This window comes from Mastomys coucha, chromosome X (genome assembly GCF_008632895.1).
Source record: "Mastomys coucha isolate ucsf_1 chromosome X, UCSF_Mcou_1, whole genome shotgun sequence".
Lineage (NCBI taxonomy): Eukaryota > Metazoa > Chordata > Mammalia > Rodentia > Muridae > Mastomys > Mastomys coucha.
Window position 1 is genome coordinate 140,157,047 of NC_045030.1, and position 16,912 is coordinate 140,173,958.

Genomic DNA, 16,912 nt, shown 5'->3' on the forward strand with positions numbered 1-16,912 from the left:
AGAGAAAGTTTGCTTTTAGAAATAAAGTTTCATGCAGCTGGAGCTGGCCTTAAACTTGCTATATAGTGAAAGCTAACTGTGAAAGGGAAATGAGAGAGACAATGACTCAGAGTAAAGCAGTTAGTAATTGAGACAAGTTGACAGCAAAGACAATGCAGGAATAATTCACTGGTGGATTGGGTGTGGAGTTTCAAAGAACAATGCCTCAAGTTTGGCATAAGCAACAGGTAATTATTTTTGAGGCCTGAGGCTGGTAATTAAGAATTCGGTTTTTAATAACTGCATTTAATGTGCCTAAATAATAGCTAAAGATGAATAGTAGAAGTAGGCCATTAGATGCTTGACTTTAGAAAATCAAGACCACTGCTAGAGGTATAATTTTGAGAAGCATGAGAACACTGAAAGTACAGAGGGACAATGGAAGTTACTTATAAGACACTGTAGACATGGAGAATAGAGGGTATCATGGCCAAGAACCTTTAGATATAGGAAAGGTTAGTATGTGAAGAGGAAGGGACAAAGTAGGCTAGGCAGAGGCCAGCACTTCCGAGTTAGTGGTGTCCTACTTTCTCCCAAGTGGAGAAACTATTCCCAGGATGAGAACAATGACAGGCAGTATCAGAAACTTCATGCTAACATGAAGCATGAAAATAGTCTATTAGACTTAGCCAAGAGAAGGTGCATGATGCTGTCTATGAGCAAACTCATAGGAGAATTCTGAATCACTATAAATTAATGTAAGTTCAAAAAGACAATGGTGGGGCAAATTTTGAATACAATAAGTACATATAACTAGTAAGAGTAGAAAATGCCAACAAAGGATTTTCCCTATTTTTCCAAAATTAACACCATACAAATTACTTCATTTCTGGTTATTCAAATATGCAGGCATTTCTTTCGACCAGTAACCAACCAATTCTGTAGCAGATACCATCTGGAAATCCTCCAATTTATTTCAAAAAGCATAGCAGCAGTTTGATAGCTGACACAGTTTAGCTACAAATCAAGCCTCTGATCACCTCCTTCTTGAGTTACACTCATTTTTCAATAACTCACAGAATTCAGGAAACATGTCACTCAAAAGTCTCCAATTATTACAAATTAGATTACAGAATATGCAGATGAGTAATTCAAGGGGTTAAATGGTATGTGAGACAGGCCACAGAGCTTCTGAGCATTCTCCAGGCACCTTCAAGTACTCAGTTACCCCAGCAGCACCCTAAACCCAAATATTTGGGATTTTTGAAGGGTTTAATGTAGAGGCATGTTTGACTAAATCATTGGCCATTGATGATCAACTTAACCTTCCAATTCCTCTCCTTCCCCTGTACATGAGACAAGAGTGTCTGTGTGCTAAAGAGGTGAGGCTTACCTCTTAAGAGAGCCACAGAGTTATGTTCCAGGAAATTAAATCTTGAAACAAAGAAGATCCTTTACATCAAAATGATCATATAAGTCAGAAAGGCATGCTTTCCCCCATGTGCGAAATCTAAAACAACAACAACAACAAAAAGTATTTGACATGAAAGATGAAAGATGATTGTTGAGTGAGTAGAAGGGGCTAAGAGGGAGGATAAGTAGATGGTAAAAACAGGATGAGTTGTATTAAAGCATGTTATACACATGTATGTAACATGATGAAACCCATGATTACATGCAATTGATATACACGAATGACAATTTGAAGACAAATACATAATGTCATACTATTACAATCCCATTGAGTCACTAGTAATGAGCTCAATCCATCTTTACATTATGACCAAAGACCAGGGAAAGGTACCTCAAATTTGCACATTTTCAAACTACACATCATCTTCTTTGAGAAGTTTGCTGTGCATTACAGGAGTTACATATGGGAGGAGATCTCTCATTTATTCTCTTTTAAAAATATGAACATAGAAAATCTTGTGGAAAAGCTTACTCCTGTCCTGCCATTCCTTAAATTGTTGGCATTCATGCTTAGTAAAAGGGTAGTAACATTTTAGAGATGCTGGTCAGGATAAGTTAAAATTATTTGTCAAAGAAAACCATGAGACATATGAATATTCATCTGAGAAAATTGGAATCTTCCAAAGTTTGGGTTGGATGGATGATGGCTCAGTGGGTAAATTGCTAGCCATCCAAGTATGAGTACCCCAATTCAAATTCCCAGAACCCATGTAAAAATTGGTATTGCAGTTCCCTAATTCTAGTGCTACTGCAGAGAAAGAGAGAGAGAGAGAGAGAGAGAGAGAGAGAGAGAGAGAGAGAGAGAGAGAGAGAGCTTGATAAATCTGGTAAGTACAGGTGAGTCTGATTATCCATAGCATCTAACTCATCTAAACAAGGTGTCGAGTCATTCTACCTTGCCATCCATACCTGAAATGGAAAAACTCAAGGCAAGGCACTAACAATACAGTGACTCAAGGCAAGTGTCTGCTTTATAAGCTCAGTAAAAGTGAGTTGGATGCTCCTGGGCTAGCTAGCCTGGCATCTGTATTGGCAAATGACAAAAGAGGTAAACTGATCCAAACAAGGTATAAGGCAAAGCATTAAAATCAAACTTGTCCTCTGACCTCTACATGTGTATCATGGCAAATGTGCATTCACATTCACACTCGAGTGCATACATGTCATACATATACATATGTTATGAACACTCAAGTACATATCTGTATGCACACATATAGACATACAGACACACACAGAGAAACTACCAATGTTTAGCTTCACCAATGATTACCAATTGTTTCCCATTTGTTGAAATCTTTTTGTGATGCTATTTTCCAACGAAACAGATGGACTGACTGACTAAAGGGATGAAACAGCACTTAAGATTGCTTGCTGTACAATCATAAAGCTAGAGTGTGGCTCACAGCACCTGTATTACAAAGTAAGATCCTTCAGCAGAGTCTAACACCAACTTAAACTCACCCAGGAATGTGTTCACAGGGACACAGAAAGACAAAGGAATAAGTAAATAAACCTACCATTTCTCCAGAAAATTGAACATCTCTATTTTCTGAAAGCAATCTGTAATTTCATTTGTTTTCTTCTGCGTATGATTTCTGTAGAAAGGCATGAGGAACAATTTTAACTATATTTTCACACAAGTTCTTTTTTAAAAAAATGTTTGCTGATTTAAATATAATGGAAGGTCTGAATGAATGAGGCACCAGAAAAAAAAATTTTGAATTAAAAATGAAAAACAAGAACAGAGTACCTGTGTCCTACTTGACTGACTTTTTTTTCCTTTTCCTTTTCCTCTTCTTTTTGTTATCTTGAAAACTGTCAGGGATAAAGCAATGTAGCAGAACACAGTCTCAGAGAGTTCTAGTAAGTGCTTTCCTCTAGGCAGGATTGTGTTTATTCTGATTTAGCCTGGAAGCCTGTTTGGAATGCAAACCATGAAGAGTAGTACCACTTCAATTCCTCAAAGTTGGCTTCTTCCTCCTACCCCTTGATCTCCAGGCTCACACCCCTTGCCTTCTCCTTTCTGATCCTCTTTCCCCCTTTCTCTCTCTTTCCTTCATTTTTTTACTGAGTGTATAAAGCAGACATTATGGTCCCGAGTCACTCTATTGTTAGTGCCTATCCTTAAGTTTTTCCATTTCGGGTATGGATGGCAAGGAGGAATGACTTGACACCTTGTTTAGATGAGTTAGATGCTATGGGTAATCAGACTCACCTGCACTTACCAGATTTATCAAGATATATAACAAGATGAGAAACAGTAGGAGAACAATTCCCAGATGTTGCACACACAAAATATATAGAATGAACCCATTAAAACAGGATATACACAGGTCCAGTTTTAAAAGAAAGCACTGTAGAATGAAACACAGCACACCAACCCATGTCTTTGCCATGGGTTACTCAATCAATGTACTTGGGGCACACTCTGGCTAGAAGAGTGACAAGAGACAAATTCTCAACTATCTTCAAATTGAGCTCAGCATATTCCAGCCTTCCATCAGTACAGCTACTTCCATTCTATCTGGACCCTCATCTAATCTAGTTGCTGGCTAGATTAGACTAGCTACCTGCATTGACTCTTTGCAACATCTCTTTAATTTGCTTTGTGGCTCCTGTAGTTTCTTTAACCCCCTTTAAAGTTTATGTTCTATATACTAACATTTAAAATGTAATAAAAGTTTGCAATTTCTGTTGTCATCAATCCACGTGAAACAAAGAATATTCAGATAAGAAAAGCTGGTGAAATGAATGTGCCTTGTGAATCTACTGGCATTCGGTAAGTTCTGACATTGAGGAAAGGTGTTGACCAAACTATGTTGGTAGAATGTGCTCACAAATTTTATGGATATTGTTGTCTACCAGTGGAAGCCAATATATGCTTGGATAAGTTTTCATAATTTTCCAAATACTAAAGATGCTTTTCTTCACTTTAAAAAAAAAAATTGGTCTGACAAAGTTCACCTTTGAAAGACAGACATTAAGTCCTCAAACTTGTTCTTCAGCACACAGCAGCCTCCAATTCACTACACCATGCTCTAGCCTGGCTTCAGACTCATGATCTTGCAGCTTCTGATGGCAGAGTACTAAGATTACAGAACTGAACCTCCATTCCCAGTACAATGTTTCTTTTCAGTACAGTTTTTATTAATAACTTGGTTTCAGAAGAATCATTTCCACATATAAATTGAAGATTAAAGTTATATTTCAACAACTTTTCTCTTTTAAAGTTATTTTGTTTACTCATTTGTGCAAAGAGCTTTCTCATTTCTCAGCAAACTCAATACCTTCACTGCAATGAATTCAGTGATTTAAAAGTACTGATGCTTTGAGTACACCCTTCCCAAACTTAAGGGCTCTAAATGCTTATCTTAGTCCTAAGTGATAAGTCTGCATACTTCATGTATTGTTGTTTTTGACAGCTGTATTGAACCTAGGCCTGACACTTTCCCAAGTGACATTAGAGCTTTCTTAACAAAATAAACCCAAAAGTTTTTGTTTGTATAATCTATCTGTAAATTCACCTTTGCTTACTATATTACTGCCATCACGGTCATTGGCATCTATCCAAATCACCATTTCTCAGACATTTCCTGAATTTCCATTTTGCACTCAATGCTGAAACCAGAAGAGGAACAATATTTCCTGCCCTGGGTTCTATTGATTAAGCAGAGAAACAGAAGCAATTATTTTGAAGTGTGGATTTCACTCATAACCAGTAGAAGGGTGAATTGGTACAATCATATTTGAGGTGACATGGTTGAGATGGCTTGCTTCAGACATGAGAGTAACCAAGTTTCATCTGGAATGTAGCCAGGCAAAATGAAGACTCAGATTTTAGGATGGCATTTCAAAGAGTCCTTTCAGGTTCAATAACCGTGTTATTAAAGTTCTTGACTAGAAGATGCAAATGGCAGGGCTATCTCTTATCTTTGAATTTGGCCTTTGAAGAGAGTAGACCTTTTGTACCCTTCTGATCTATTTTCATCCTACTACAGAATGGTCTTGGTACAGAGATTTCTTTGATCAAGCAGATGAGTGGAATAATTCAAGCATGATAGAACAAGCAGTTCAGTGAGGCTCAGGACCAACATTGACTTCTGGCAATGAAGCTATGAACTCTTCATGAAGCTCTTCTCCCACTGACCCTGGGCTACAAAATCAATGCAAATTTCTGTACATCAACAGAACCAGTCATTTGAAAGTCAAGTTAGATGTCAACTTGGCAACATGTATAAAAATGTTTCAAAGTTTGCATCAACTTATCCTCAAATATCCAAGTAATCTAAGAACACAGTGCTGCCATTTGTGTTCAATATAACCTCAGTGCCTGAACCTTGCCTAGCATTCTTGCAAAGAGCCTTATCTAATTAGCCTGTCTAGCATGTCCCTTGATGAAAGGTCTCATACATATACATACATGAGGCATACAGAACCATCAACCTACTTTCAAACATACAGCCACAACATTTGAAAGTGACAAAATATATTATAACATTCCAATGCTCCAATGTTACTCTTTGTGGTTTTGCAAGAGGCTTTCAAAGTCCTTGAGATTGTAAACAGGGACAACACATATTGAAGAAGCTTATCTGGCTTGCTGGAGGTTCTGTTATAATGGCATGCATATAGCTTTAATCCTGTGTGGCATCCACAAGTCCCTGTCATTCTAGCTTGTCCAATGTGCTTTGCGTATTACCACAATGTTCAGAGTTCATTTCCTCTTGGTGAAACAATGTTCTTTCTATCAATGGTATGTACTATTCTTCCTGCAAATTTGCTAGATAAAAGAAAAGTAGCTCATTCTATAGCTACAGTTTAATCAATGCTAGATAACCAAAGTCAAACTGACCTTGGAGAGGGGATTGCTTGTACAGCTGAGCCTCTTAGCATCAGGAGATCATCTGAGCCTAGTTGCAAAGATCCATCAAAATTGGGTCTGTTTGCATTTCCTTTTAGAAGGAGGGGTTTAGAGGGTCATTGGATCCTAACCTAAGTGTCTGGCCATATGTCCCAGATGCTTTTATGTGATATTGTTATAAATACCACAGTATAGAAAGGAAGCTATTAATAGCCTGGGAAAGACTACATGATTGGGTTTCCATCTGTTTATCTATAGAGAAGAGATCATCTGTGCTGTGTGAAGACTTTCCAGTGTGGCTACTTTGGGTTTACCAGTATTCAGTCAATAAATCCTCACTTGTGATCTGTAAGTTGGATAAGCTCATTGATTCCTCAGAAAAGATTGTGGTGGAATCATATGTTGGTTTATCATTGTAACTTTGGGAGGAGTGGGTAGACATTGGTCTTGACCCTTGTAGTTGAATTACACCTCCAGAGAGTATCTTCTTTTGACTGAGTAACTAATGAATTATTTCCAATGTATGCTACCTCCTTCACAACTTGGATGAAGGAGGATACTGACATTTTAGGACCTCTTGAGCCCTCCTCATTTACTTGAAACTTAGTATACAAAGAGAATGAGGCACCTATGCAGAATTACAAACACACACTTGCCTTCTACCAATCTACTTCCATCCCAACTTGTGTTTTTAAGTATCATCAGTCACCATTTTTCAGCTTGGAAAAACTTTCAGTTCATGGACCTATATATTTTTCTCAATTTATGAGCCAGATTTTTTCCTTATTTCTATCTTTATATTATTCAGACAACCTTACCTTCCCACAAACTCAGGTGTCCCTTGTTTGTTTGAGAACAATGTACAAATATGAGGGCCTGCTCTTTATGGAAGAGGAAACAGAGGGGATATGGATCTGGGGAAGAAGAGAGGTTGGGAGGAGCTGCGAGGAGTGGAGGGAGGGAAAACTGTGGCTGAGTATATTTTATTAAGAATCTATTCTCCTATAGGTTTGCAGCCCCTTAGGATGAACAACAATATGAACTAACTATTACCCTCAGAGCTCCCAGGGACTAAAACTCCAGCCAAAAAGTACACATAGTGGGACTCATGGCTCCAGTAGCATGTGTATAGTAGAGGATGGCCTAGTCAGTCATCAATGGGAGGAGAGGCCCTTGACCCTGTGAAGGTTCTATGCCCCAGTGTAGGGGAATGCCAGGGCCAGGAAGAAGGAGGGAGTGGGATGGTGAGCAGGAAGGGGGCGGGGAGAGAACAGGGGATTGTTTTAATTTTGTTTATTTTATTTTATTTTTTGGAGGGGAACCTGGGAAAGGAGATACTGTAAATAAAGAAAACATCTAATAAAAAATAGAAAAAATTAAAAATCAATAAATGATATAGGAATTCACAACCAAAAAATCTATTCTCAATAAAATTAAAAAATAAAATAAAAAATATGACATCCCTATGTAAATCTGGCTTGTAGTTTCTCTGTACTTGCACCTGAGCAGGTATTAATTGTTGGTGAAAAGAGTCTCACAGTAGATTTGGTCCATGGTAAGTATACAACATTCAAGGTTAAATTAGCCCACACTAGCATTCAAAACCTTACTACATGTAAAAATTCATTTATTCTTTGTAAGTTCAAAGCTATATTCTCTTTGATACATGTATACCCCTTTATCTCCCACATGCCCTTGATTTTTACATTAAAACAAACTGGAGGGTAGAGGAGATGGCTCAGCAAAATGCTTGCTGCGTAAGCATGGAGATCTGAGTCTGCATCTCAAGCACACATGTCAAAGTTGGACATAGTCATGCAAGTAAACGAGATAGAGCAGAGATAGGCAGGTCCTCAAGGCTCAGTGTATAGCCATTCTAGACTAACCAGTAAGTTCAGGGAGAGACCCTGTCTCATAGGACAAGGTGGAAAGCAATAATGCCAACACATACATGTATGTGCATAGCACACATGCTCATATACTTATGTGAACACATTTACTACACACACCAAAAACTTGGAAATATCAAAATGGATACTTCCTACATTTTTCCAATTTGTAATAAGAAACTTCATTTATTGTTTTCTCCAGTCTCTCTAGTTATTAGGAGATATATTTACAACTTTTAATGTAAAAGCCCCTACATGTGCTCATGTTTATTGGCATAACTTGGACTATTACAATAGGTTCTTTTCATTCTTACTCAGTGCTACTGATGGTCAAAGATTAATAACTTCTTAATATGTCTCTTTGAATTTACTCTATGCCTCACACCATTTCTTTCCACATTTCTGCATTGTAAGCATTGTACATAGTTGGCTTGAAAGATCTGAATCTAGTTATGTAACTTTTAACCTAAGAATCATCCATAGTTCCTTTCTTATTTTAAAATTCAAAAATAAGAATGAGAATCCTTGGTTTGGTCCTCAAGACTCTAAACATTGGAACACCTGGCTGGTTCTTTGTCTACTTCTTAGGAACCTGTGTACTAGTGTTCTATGTTCACACTATAAGGACTATACATATTTTTTCCCAAAGATTCTTTGGAAGGTCAACAGACTCACAATGTGAGACAAAGTTGCCAATGAATTATTATAATATCTTTGATACTTCCACAATGTCAGTCACCAAAAGATTTTTCTCAGATTTTTTTCAGTTGTAGAAATGCCAGGCTTGTCAAAGAAAGATGTGGAGAAGAAAGCACATATTTCCTGCAGCAGGACTGAACTCTTTTGTGGAAATTATCTTAAAATGAACAGATCACCAATACTTTTTGAAACTACATATGTATGAGGTCATCCAATTATCTCTGCTTCAATAGACACAAATCATCTGAAGATTATGAATACTTAAAACATGAGAGCAATTCATTTTCATTTCCCTCTTTAATCTATGATACTTTAATTTCTCAAGCCACCACTGTGCAGGGCAGTTTAAATTCCTTCCACTTACCCCCACCACAATTACACCAGCATGTATTACATGCTAAAGAGTTTTAAATCTTTTATTTAATCTCCTCTAAATACTTTTCTATTCCATCTGTATCATGGCATATTTCCTGTAATTCCCATGATATTAGCCTTCAGAGTCTCTTACCTGAGCAACTACTATAACCTACAGATACATTTTCCAACTTAAGATACATTGAGTTCAGACCATTCTCCCTACTGTAGTTAGTTGCCTTCCCGTTGTTTAACTGAACAATTTATAATGATAACTCTGCACTGAATGTGCTTCTCTAAGCATCTCACTGCAGTGACTTTCTTAATCTACAGCACAGCATTGTGGGATGCATACTGATCTAATCTGTTTAACCAAAAAAAGTAACATGAAGTACAAATATGCTACATTAATGTCTTGGAGTCCCATTAATTAGCAAGTGATGGAACTAAGATGCAATGTCACCTGATTCTTTGGGGGACATTGTGCCTTTGAGCTCTATGCTGCTATTGTCTCTCATAAAATAATAAACAAGATACATGGATAGGTACATAACAATGATAATTAAAGAAGAAAAAAGCTTTGAATTTGAGATGGAATGGGGGATGTGGGAGGAGTTTGAGAGAGAGAGAGAGAAGTATAAATAATATGAATTAAGTACCTGTATGCACAATTTGAAAAAATCCACAATTTTAAAAAGGAACTTGCAAAACCTTGAGCACGGCAATCAATGCTGTTTACTCCTTATTCCATACTAACAAGTTCAGTTTTATCTCCTGTATTGACGTTTTGAAAAGTAAGATCTCACTTTGTCACTAAGCCTTTGTCTAAGCAGTGTCCTTAAGATCGAATATAGTTTGCTGAATTTAATTGTTTATAAATTACTAATGAATTTAGCTAAGGGAATAGAGGCTTGTATATAATTTTTGGGCTGGTGGTAATGTTCTTATCTGTGTACTCTCCATTTTGATGTCATTGGAATATGGAAACAATAGTCCCTTGGGGTTGGAATTTCCCCAGAAATCTCATGTTAGAAAAGGGAAAAAGCTGAAGCCTGGTGCCAGGCAAAGAAGGAACTAATCTCCCAGAAAGATACTTTACATACTAATAATCTAAGCATATCACTGCAGTGACTTTCTTAATCTACAGCTCAGCATTGTGGGATACATGATGATGTAATCACATTTGACTAAGAGTAACTTGAAGTACAAACATGCTCCATTATTGTCTTGGAGATACCTTTAAGCTCTGCACTGATATTGTCTCTCATAAAATAATATAAAATGCAAATATATGCGCATAATAATAATGATTAAAGAAGAAGAGTCTTTGAATTCAAGAAAAAATGGAGATCACGGGAGGAGTTCAAATCATCCTGCAGGGAACACTAAAGCCAGAATAAGGATGAATAAATAATCGGTAAGAACATACCTTGACAAGGACTGCTTAGTTATACATACCTTTTGCCTCTACATGGTATGTACTCACTGACAAATGGATATTAGGAAAAAAGCTTGGAATACCAATGATACAACTCGCAAACCATGTGAAGCTCAAGAAGATGGAAGACTAACGTGTGGATGCTTCATTAGAAGGGGGAAAATATAATCACTGGGAAGTAGAGGGTGGGACGGACTTTGGAAGAAGAGAAGAGGGGAAGGGAGAAAAGGGAGGAAGGATCAGGTGTGGGAGGAGACAGGGGAGATATACAGAGGGTCAGGAAATTAAACAGAGGTGTGTAGCAATGGTGAATGAGGAACTGGGGTAGCCACCAGAAAGTTCCAGGTACCAGGAAATCAAAAAGTTCCCAGGACCCAACAGGGATGACATTAGCTGAAATATCCAACAAAGGGGAGAGAGAACCTGTAGAGACTATATCCAGAGGTTAGGCACGGCCCCCAGTTGAGGGATTGGACCACCCACCCTTCTCAAAAATTTTAACCTAGAATTGCTCCTCTCTAAAGGAAATATAGGGACAAATAGTGGAGCAGAGACTCAAGGAAAGGCCATCTAGAGACTGTCCCAACTGGAGATCCATCCCATATGCAGCCACCAAACCCAGACACTATTGCTGAAGCCAAGAAGTGCTTGCTGACAGGAGTCTGATATAGCTGTCTCCTGAAAGGCTCTGCCAGAGCCTGACCAATACAGATGTGGATGCTTGCAGCCAATCATTGGAGTGAACACAGGGACCCCAATGGAAAAGTTAGGGGAAGGACCGAAGGAGCTTAAGGGATTTGCAACCCCATAGGAAGAACAACAATATCAACCAACCAGACCTCCCAGAGCTCCCAAGGGACTAAACCACCAACCAAAGAGTACAAATGGAGGGACCCATGGCTCCAGCTGCATATGTTGCAGAGGGTGGTCTTATCTGGCATCAATGGGAGGAGAGGCCCTTGGTCCTATGAATGCTCAAGGCCCCAGTGTAGAAGAGTTCGAGGGTGATGAAGAGGGAGTGGGTGGGTGGGAAGGTTGGGTAGCACCCTCATGAAGCAGGGGGAGGTAATGAGGGTTTGTGGAGGAGAAACTGGGAGGGGGGATAACCTTTGAAATGTAAATAAATAAAAAAACAACAACAAAACAAAAACAAAAAAAATCCTAAACCTACTGTCAGAATCCTAATGGCAGCCTTAAAATGGGAAGTGGGGCCAAAGCTTTTTGTTCCTCTTGCAAATGTAATCACCACTGAAGAAATATTTTTCTGTTCCTTATTACATATCTCTTTAATTGTTCTATTAAGGGAAGGTGGCAAAGCTTAGCTTGTAGGGCTGCCAGGGACCAGGCTCTGATGCTAACTCTGGTAAGATGTGCTCATCCAGATTGAAGTATGGTCATATACTCTCTACTCTGTACTGAACCATAAAGAAATGGAATTCTACAATATTTTTTAAAGGCACTCTTCATTAGCAAAGTGAACAACCTTCTCAAATGCTAAGTATGTAGGATTGGAGAGATGGATCAGCAATTGAGAGTATTGACTTCTCTTACAAAGAACCCAGGTTTGATTTCCAGTACTTACATGGTGCCTAATAATCTGTAACTCCAGTTTTGGGGATCCAACTCCCTCTTCTGTCACCCATGGGTGAGGCTTGCAGCCAAAACACCCATGCATGTGAAGCAAAACTAAATATATCCAAAATAAACCTAAGGATTTGGACAAAGATACGTGTTTTTCGTTTTGTTTATTGAATTCTCATTCTCTCCTGTTTCAAGAAGATAACTCGGGTCATTATTCCAGACCTTACAGAATACACGTTCCTCCATATCCAGAACCCAAATTGGCAATGCCAAAACCAAAGAAAGCTACACAAGAAAAATGTAAGCTTGAGTGCAAGTACTGGTTTTAAGAGAAAAAGTAAAAATCTGTTTTGGAATACTAAGAAGGAAGAAAGTGGCATTTGCTTAGTTCAAAAATTATTCAGAGGTCCAGTAAGAGTTAAAGGAGACAGGAAAAACAAGGAACCACTCACTATTTGATGCCAATGGGCTAGTAGGACCTGTAAATTCTGATGACTTTCCTTGAGTGTACTGGACCTTAGACACAAGGAACACAGTCCTAGTAGTGATCCAGTCTCCTAAGGATAAAATAGGATTGGCAGCAGAAAATATAAAGCAATGATTCAAGTATGAAACAAAGTGGCAGATTAGAGAGTATATCAAGAAAATAATGGTAGATTAGTGGTCAATAATCAAAGAGCATTTACCAGAAGTTTAGGGTCATCTAAGGCTTCAAATATTTGTATAACACAGCTGTCAGCCCAACTATTGACTAAAGTTGTGTATTTTACTTTCTTGGAAGGATGTTGACTATACGATAGCATGATAAACATTTTAAAGTGGAATCTTCTTACCCACATTTGTTTGTGTCCCAGACTCACACAATGGCTAATTATAAAATGATATGGTAAATTCCAGGAAAGTAGTAAGCACTTAGAAGTCAAGAGGGCAGATAGGTAGGTACTCAATCTGATCTTGAGAGTTGTGGTCCAGTGTAAAGCATTAAAGCAAGTGGAATGGCAATCTGTCTCACAGATGAGAAGGAAATCTTGGCCAATGAGACGAGAATGAATTGTGGAAAAAATGGTGTGTCCTCTGTGGGAAATGATTATTAAATGCAAAGAATAGGTAAAACTTAACACATGCAGGGGTCTGGATTTCTTTGGCTATGGTGTAAGATATACATAGGCCTGCCTTTCGGGCCATGTTCTAACGCTTGGATTGAATCCTGAGGATTAAAAGTGGCTACTGAACTGTGTTTAAACCTAAAGGTTGTATGATGTTGTGGGATTTAAAAAGGTGAAAGTTTAAGTCTCAATAGATCAAAGGGCTAGTTTTTCCTTTAAGACAGGACAAAAAGCACAAGTGAAGAGGAAAATGAATGGCTCTATAAAATAAAAGTAGATGTTCAGATTTAAAAAAAAATGCAGTGACACCTGATAACTTTTAGTTTCTATGTGAAATAGGAGACAAGATTGCCTTGTGGAAACAATGTGTATTGGCTGAACAGGAATTTTAAAAATAGAGAAATTGACTGGGGATGGGGCTCCATGGTATAGCAGTTGACTTCCTAGCATGAGAGAGGGTGACAAGAAGAGGAAGGAGAGTGTGGGAGGGAAAGAGATTGTGAGGGAGAAAGCTAGGGGGGAAGAATGAAAGTAGATATAGAGCAAGGAGGGAGCGAGAAAGGGAGGGAGGGAGTGGAAGGGAAGGAGGGGTGAGGGAAGGAAGGAAGGAATTTGCTATAGCCACCCAAGAGGATGCAAAGGAGCTGGAGACAATGCAGAAGAATCATAGATGGTTGTGTCCTGATTAATACCAATTTCTTCTTCAGATCTTAGCTGAGGTTTCACCTGCAGAAGCTATAGTGGGGGCACTCTGTTTTATGCTTTTGAAGTAAGACTATCTTTCCTGTAGAGATTTACATTAATGCTAATATTATAATAGTTCATGGGATCATCTGGTTAATATCTACTCCATACCCATTCACTTGCCACTATATAGATTAACCTTTTGTTTCCCATCTCTAAAATATAAATACAGAACACTAATCTTCTCTATTGCTACTTGTTCCACATGGCTATTGTACTAAGTGCCTGCACATATGTTTTACTCAAGAGGAAACTGAATCTTTGTGAGCTCAGTCTTCATGAACAAGTTCAAGAGTAAGTACAATGAGAATTCAATCCAGGCCTACATCAATTTACAATCTGAACCCCGTCTTCCTTTCCACACTACTTCCTTAGGCAGTTAAAGAGTTCATACATGAACTCTCCTAGGGTTATATGCATTTTTAGAATCTTGTCTTAACTTCCCTGCTTATATGGAAACCAACATAAATATTTTACATCCAACTGAATGACATTAGAAATAAAGTATTTGGAAAGCTACAATTACAATCCGATGAAGATAATATTGCCAGCAGGCACGTGTCCTCTATCTCCTAAGTAATAGTGTATTGTTATCTGCATTCTGACTCTATGTGACACTGTACATTACCCATCTATCCAGCATAAGTTTTAGTCTCAATAACAAAATGGAATAAAGGAAAGAGACATATGAATCTGAGCAAGGTCCTTCAGCACTTTACATCTGTATTTTGTTACACAGAGATGGAAACAATACCATTTGCTATTATACAGCTTATGAAATGATTAGTGCAATAATGCATGCAAAAACTACCTTGGAACACTCAATATATTCATTCAATTTCTTTTCCTTCTGCTTCTTCTATATCCACGGGCCACATTCTATGAATTCCTAGAAAAATATTCCAGAAGCACCCTATTCCACTTCAATTCTTACCAAGTTATAGCAAAAATAACAAGATATCCTGAGAGCAGGTTTCATTCACTGGTAGAATATTGGCATTATAAGAATTTCTGCCTTTTCTTTGATTTCTCCCACTGTTTAAGTAATCATGTGTAACAATTAGATGACAATTCATAATACCATGCAGAGATGGGTTGAATATATGGCTTAATTTACAAATAAAGAAATTAAGATAAGTAAAGCTACTAAACAGGCATATGCAAGGAAGATCTGAACAAAAGCCTGCATTCTTGGTTATTAGTTTAGTGCTATCCCTAATAAAAACCCCAGCAATACCAATACTAATTTATTAATATTACTCACTATGATCTCAGTATAATATATACATGTATAAAATATCATAATAAAACCCACTGTTTTGTCCACTTAATAAATGCTAAAAAAAAAAAGGGAAGAAAATAACAGACTAAGCCCTTGGTGTTGATGACCTGGTTTTATGTGCCTTCTTGCTTACAAACCACAAAATTATCATGGAAAAGAAACCTAATTGAAAACAACTGCAGTGTATAAATTGGCTGGCATATTTCAGTGTTAACTATTAGCACTTGTTCCTTTAGGAAAAATACTAGATGCTAGTACCTTTTAGAACTAGGATGGTGAAAATTGAACTTTTCTTTTCAAAACCCTATTATATATATAGTTTGGATATATGAATAAATAAAGCCACACATATAGAGAATATGCATGGCCTCAGAAATGAATCAAAACATCAAAAATAAATCAAATAATTTCTCATAGACAGGATCTATGTTTGTCTATTAAGAAAGAAATACTTCTGCATAATAGAACCTTCTCTTTTATACTAAATAATCACATAGAAAACAATCTTCGGGGAACTCTGAAAAGCAAGTATTCTCAAAGGAACACTTGCTCAGAAGAGGTAAGATTTTATAGAAAATACAGGCTAATAAAAATTGAGCAATAATAAAATCATGACCTACTAATAATAATTCAAACACATAGTGTTTCCCCAAGTATTTCCATTAAATCAAATCTTAGCCATACACACAAATGGTTCATGTGCCTTTAAATAAAAACGATTAAAGCAAAATAAGCAATTACTCAAAATAAGTTACTTCTCATTACCAATTTCAGACCCAAATAAAACTTCAAGACTTACTTGATGTGAATGATGTGTCCAGATGTAATCAAATTCTTCTGAAATACCACTGAAATCTGCCTCAAGGAACAGCTTCTAAGCTTAATGGGTTTTAAATGACCTTAGAACTAAAACTTGTATTTAAGTAGGAGGAGTTTAGCTTTGGCAACAAAAAAAAGTACCAACTATCATGAGAAAATTTGCATTCAAAGCAAATCAGCCCTCAAAGTTATATTTGCTTAAAACTTCTCAGCGTAAATTATATCTGAAAGACTTTCCCATTTGATTACTTCCTGATATAGCCTCTTAGCATGCCAGTGGTATTCTACTATGTGACTCACCACACCACTAATCAAATGATAATCTAAAGGTAAGTATATGATTAATAGGTTTATGTTTTCTCGGCATATACTATGTAAAAGCGTCATTGTTTTGAGTGTTAAATACCTTTATGTAGAAAAAAGAGCAATTATAAAACCTGGGGTCTATTCTGGAGCCTTGCTTTATAGTCAGCTCTAGAATTCTATGCAGTTTCCTTAGCTCTCTTGAGATGGAAAAGTATTTCAGGTACTGATGAGGCCTATCTCAGTGATACAATGTATGCTCAACATGTGCAAGATAGTAATTTCATTTCCAAGCACCAAGAAAAAATAATGAAGAAAAAACATTTTGAATGGGTCCTCAGATGTCATCCCTTTTATGTTTGCCCAGGGCAGATAGAGACA

At 37.4% G+C, this 16,912-nt stretch overlaps 1 protein-coding gene across 1 annotated transcript in view; it reads right to left on the reverse strand.

Annotated features, from left to right (window-relative positions):
* Il13ra2 (interleukin 13 receptor subunit alpha 2) overlaps positions 1–16,301 on the reverse strand; it is a 37,204-nt gene extending 20,903 nt beyond the window's left edge. Inside the window, exons 1-3 of the mRNA XM_031379644.1 lie at positions 16,209–16,301; positions 2,973–3,050; positions 1,373–1,489 (exon numbers count right to left, since the gene is read on the reverse strand). The gene's annotated coding sequence lies outside the window, so the exon portion shown is untranslated. The remainder of the gene's footprint in view (positions 1–1,372; positions 1,490–2,972; positions 3,051–16,208) is intronic.
* Positions 16,302–16,912: the final 611 nt, after the last annotated feature.